The sequence below is a fragment of the Bubalus kerabau genome, chromosome 7, assembly GCF_029407905.1.
Source record: "Bubalus kerabau isolate K-KA32 ecotype Philippines breed swamp buffalo chromosome 7, PCC_UOA_SB_1v2, whole genome shotgun sequence".
NCBI classification, from domain to species: Eukaryota; Metazoa; Chordata; class Mammalia; order Artiodactyla; family Bovidae; genus Bubalus; species Bubalus kerabau.
In genome coordinates, this window is record NC_073630.1 from 102,096,048 (window position 1) to 102,102,047 (window position 6,000).

The window sequence follows — 6,000 nt, forward strand, 5'->3', positions numbered from 1 at the left end:
GGAATGAGATGCAAGGAGAGACAGAAGCCAAAAGAAGACAAGAAAGAAGAAGGAAAAGAAAGCGAGAGAAATAGAAAGCAGAAAATAAGATGGCAGATTCCCCCCTCCGTCAGATCTATTACTCACTTTAAATACCTCAGTTATAACACAAAAAAGATCAGATCAGACATTTAAAATAAACAGATAAATCTAGCTACACATTCTCATCAAGATTTTCAGGAACATAATACACAGAGACTTTAAAAGTCAAGGGATAGATAAAAATCTACCAGGCAATGAGCCAAAAGCAAGATAGTATCATTTAAGTACTATGAGACAAATAATATTATAATGCAGTGAAAGTAGGTAAACCTCAGAGGTCAACACCCACATGGGTGAGCTCAAAAACACATGGAAAAAGCACATCAAAAGAATGCACATGATAGGAAGATATTTATAGAAATTTCACATAATGAATGTATGTTTTATAGTAATATTTCCAAACCAAAATTTATATCGGTCAGCAAAATACACATCAGTTCAATTCAGTTGCTCAGTTGTGTCTGACTCTTTGTGATCCCATGGGCTGCAGCATGCCAGGCTTCCCTGTCCATCACCAACTCCCGGAGCTTGCTCAAATTCATGTCCACTGAGTTGGTGATGCCAACCAACCATCTCATCTTCTGTCGTCCCCTTCTCCTCCTGCCTTCAACCTTTCCCAGCATCAAGGTCTTTTCCAATAAGTCAGTTCTTCTCATCAGGTGGCTCATCTTCACATCAGCTCCAAAGTATTGGAGCTTCAGCTTCAACATCAGTCCTTCTGTGCTTCTAAGGACTGATTTTAAGGGGCTCTCAAGTCTTTTCCAACACCACAGTTCAAAAGCATCAGTTCTTCGGCGCAGTTTTCCTTATGGTCCAACTCACACATGTGGTGAAATTATAATAGAAATCAAGAAAATGATCAGTGCAAAATTCAGATTACCTCTGGTGGGGAAAGAAAGAGCAAGACCGTGGTGGGGCAGGCAGGTGTGTCACAGGGACTGGTTTATAGTGTCTTCAGTGAAGTGAAAGATTCATGAGTGTCCATTTATTATTATTTCAAAGCCAAGCTTTGTATGTTACATGCACTCTGTCTACAAATATCCCTTGGAAGTGACTGAGATGTCAATCTAGTACTTATTCCTTGGAAGCAATGTGTCTTTGGAAGCTTTTAGAATTTTCTTTTTTATGCTGTTTCTTAAGTTTTGTAACCTCAGGTGTCTAGCTGTAGCTATTCCCCCTTTCATTGTGCTGGGTCCTGCGTGGTTCCTTTCACTCTAAAAACTCATTCCTTCAGCACTAGGAGAATCTCATGTTATTTCATTCAGCTATTGCTTCTGATGACAGTACATGTCTTAATTCCATCTCCCCATTGTTTTCAATATTTCTGAAACAGTCTTCAGGATTTTACAGGAAAGAGTATCTCCCACCGCTCTTCAGCTTCATAGAAGACAAGCATTCTAGAATATAGCTTCCTCTAGTTTTTCTTCAACTACCATTTTCTCGTCTACTCTACATCTAGAAATTCATTGAACTTCTTTTTTATGATGACCCTCTTCCCAGTTTCTTGATTTTAGCTATAAGTCTCCAGGAATATTTTTAAAATTAATTAATTTATTTTAATTGGAGGCTAATTACTTTACAATATTGTAGTGGTTTTTGCCATACATTGACATGAATCAGCCAGGGGAGTACATGTGTTCCCCATCCTGAAACCCCCTCTCACCTCCCTCCCCATCCCATCCCTCAGGGTCATCCCAGTGCACCAGCCCTGAGCACCCTGTCTCATGCATCAAACCTCCAGGAATATTTTTTAAATGCTTGTTTGTTGACTCTTCAGCACAAAACTCTTGTCAGTTTTTCTGAGATGCAGAGAGAAAACCAAACCAATGGGAGAGGATTGATTAGAGCTAAGGGAATTGAAGTCTGAGCCTGGATGAAATCATATCTGCACACCTGAATGAGTGCCCCCAAATACCCTTTACTCACTAACTGCATAATCTAGGCAGAGAAGTTGATCCTCTTATCTGTGCTTTAGTTTCAAATAGAGGTAATAATACTAGGTATGTTGTTGTTTGGTCACTAAGTCGTCTCCAACTCTTTGCAACCCCATGGACTGCAGCACGCCAGGCTTCCCTGTCTCTCAATATCTCCCAGAGTTTGCCCAAGTTCATGTCCATTGAATTGGTGATGCTATCAAACCATCCCATCCTCTGCTGCCCTCTTCTTCTTCTCTCTCCTATGCTAGATATACCAGTGAACGAATAGAGAAAATCATAGGTTTCACACAATGTGGAAGATCCAGGTTCAGTCCCTGGGTCAGGAAGATCCCCTGGAGAAGGAAATGGCAACCCACTCCAGTATTCTTGCCTGGAGAATCCCATGGACAGGGGAGACTGGTGGGCTGCAGTCCATGGGGTCACAAAGAGTCGGACGTGACTGAGTGACTACCACTCACGCAATTTATATCAAATGTCCTCCCCTGATATGTAATTGGCACCAGCTCCCCACCACAGTTTAGCTCTGTGGAGGAGGGTTTCTCTTGGGCAGAGGGAGGAGTGAACATTCTGATTGCTGAATCTGAATGCCCTGGTGGCAGAGGGTGTGTGGGCTCTGAGTGTGAACTGAGTCTGTGCTCTCCGCACACGTTGCCTTTGCACGAGCTCTTTCACTCACTGTCTGCACTGCCCTTCCTGTCCCTCTTGGCTGGTTGGTTCTTAATCATCTTCTAGATTTCAGTTCAATTGTCAGTTTCCTTGAGAAGCTTTTCCGGACCTTGATCATGTAGTCCTGCTATCTTCAGCGCTCCGTGCTGTGTATTTCTTTCTGTTAATAGGACACACGCCCGCCGCCCCCTCCCCGCAACCCCGGGGCTGGACCGTCTCCCTTACATGATTTCATTCTATGACTTCTGCACAGTGAAGTGAAGTCGTTCAGTCGTGTCCAACTCCTTGCGACCCCATGGACTGCAGCCCACCAGGCTCCTCAGTCCATGGGATTTTCCGGGCATGAATACTGGAGTGGGTTGCCATTTCTCTGCACAGCTTCCTCCTAAATCCTCCCCCACCCCGGCCTTCTGTCTTGCCTCTCATCTCAAGAATGTCAAATTGTCCAGTATTTCCTCTGTGTCTTGTTGACCCAGGCACTATTTTCTTGCTGACAAGCCTTGTTTGGTTGGTTCTACTGACTAAGTGAATTCTATTTCTCTTCAGTTATTATTTACTGTCCCTTTCTGTTATTTTTCTTTCTAAATATTGTGTCATTTGCTTGGAAAGATGATACACAAAATTCAAGAGCTATAGAAGAGTGCATTGTGAAAAGTAAGTCTCCTTCCCTCTCTGGTCCCCCAGTTAGTAAATACTGTCTCCGTGTATAAAGACACAATGGCTTATATACAATGGCTATATGCTCCTCCTGGCTTTGTTTTTTGTTTGCATTTTTGTCAGTCTATCTTGAAGATTTTTGTTTCTGACAAAATATAAGGTACAAAATAAATCCCGGTACGTACAACCTCTACTTTTTTAAAAAAGTATTTTATGTGTCTTGGTTTATAAATTTATACACGTTTTAATCATTTCTTTTTTTCTCCCTGTCCATTGAATTCAATAATTCCTTGCAGTAGCTGCCAGTGTTTTAGAAAAGCATAATATACCCATAAGGCCTTGTGCGTGTGATGGTAGGAGGGATTAAAGGAATGGAGTAGTGATGAGAATGCCATCCCCTCCACAGCATCTCACCTGTAGGGATGGACAGGGGCGGAAGTAACCACACCATACTGAAGAAAAGGAGTTGCAGATGGAATCTTGCAAGCTCTTGAGCCCTGAAAAGACCATGGTTTCTCTCTTACCAAATCTAGTTCAAAATAAATGTTTACTTTTTGAAATGACCCAGCATTTATATGTACAGAAATTAAGATGCATTTTTAATTCGCCAAATCTTAGACAAATAATGAGAAATACCTTGTTCCCTTTCTTTTCTCTGTGTGTGTCCCTCCTTTGCTTGGTCCCTGGGTATGTGCTTGGGCTGGTGGCTCAGAGAATAAAGAATCTGCCTGCACTTTGGGAGACTTGAGTTTGATCCCTGGGTCTGGAAGATCCCTCAGAGAAGGGGATGGCTACCCACCCCAGTATTCTTGCCTGGAGAATTCTGTGGACAGAGGAGCCTGGGGGGCTACTGTTCATGGGGTCAGAAAGAGTCGGACACAACTGAGCAACTAACACTTTCACTTTTTTTTCACTTGGGATGTGCTTGGTCAGCTTTTTGGGTCAGCCAGCACTGGTGGGATGATCAACATCAGGCACGTAGCTGGCGTCACAGAGCTCTGAGAATGCAGAAGTGAGCAAGACAGAATTCCTGAGTCTAGGTCATTTTCTCAGGGAAGACCGACAGAAGGGCAATTTAGTTCCATGTGGTAAGTGCCAATGGGATGCTCTAGTATCACGCTGGAAGAGTTTTAACCTCTGTGGGGTCTAACCGTAGAAGAAGGGGATGACAGAGGATGAGATGGTTGGATGGCATCACCGACGCAATGGACATGAGTTTGAGCAAGCTCCAGGAGATGGTGAAGGACAGGGAAGCCTGGTGTGCTGCAGTCCATGGGTCGCAAAGAGTCGGACATGACTGAGCGACTGAATACCAACAAACCTCTTTAATTATGTGTCAGTGCTCAAGGATAAGTTTATTGACATAAGCTGAAAGTATCTTATCACAAGTTCCTGTTACCAAGTACATGCATATAGCAGATCACATTTCCCAAAGATAAAAATCCACATGCTTGTCATAATCTTCTCACAACTATGTGACTGATAATCTCATCTCACATGTAGGGGTCTATGTCCCTCTCTTTGAATCTGGATGGAGGCTTGTGGCTGCTCAACCAATGGAGCAGCAGTGGAAACGATGCCATGTGTCTTCCAAGCTCAGTCATATAAACGATCGTCTCACCCTCTGTGCTTGTCCCTGGAAAAGTGAAAATATTGGTCACTCAGTCGTGTCTGACCCTTTGCAATCCCATGGCCTGTAGCCAGGCTCCTTGGTCCATGGGATTCTCCAGGCAAGAATACTGGAGTGGGTAGCTATTCCCTTCTCCAGGGAATCTTCCCAACCCAGGGATTGAACCCAGGTCTCCTGCATTAAACCCAGGTCTCCTGCATTGAAGGAGGATTATTTATCATCTGAGCCATCAGGAAAGCCCCACTATATTTTGATGAAGACCAAGCTATATGGAGAGGCCACATGTGTGTGCTCTGGCCAACAGTCACAAAGCCCTAAGTTAACAAGTCAGCACCAACCACCAGATATGTGAATGAATGGACTTCAAATGGTCCAAAATCCTGGCCTTAGAGTCTTTCAACTAGAGATCAGATATGATGGAGCAAAGATAAGCTGTTCACATTGATGCTACCTGAATTCCTGACTCATAGAAACCATGAGGTAGAATACATGATGATTGTTATTTTAAACCCGTAAGTATAGGAAAATTTTGTTGTGCATGAACAGGTAACTAATACAATGCACAAATCTATTCATGAGGATTTTTTCATTTTTGTAGAAAGATGTGAGAAGTTGGAATGATGTTGAATATAGTCATCTTTATGATCTGCAAAAATATGAAATCTTAATACTTTTCTTTGGATGTTGATGAATAAAGTGACATTTTAAAATTATCGTCTAGTAAGGTGCTTTGAAAAACCAAAACCAGGGTAGCTGTCATAAACAGAACTAACATTCATGGACAGCAAGGAGATCCAACCAGTCCATCCTAAAGGAAATTGGTCCTAAATATTCATTGGAAGGACTGATGTTGAAGTTAAAACTCCAATACTTTGGCCAGCTGATGCAAAGAACTGACTCATTTGAAAAGACCCTGATGCTGGGAAAGATTGAGGGAGGGAGGAGAAGGGGATGACAGAGGATGAGATGGTTGGATGGCATCACCGATGCAATGGACATGAGTTTAAGTAAGCTCTGGGAGTTGGTGAT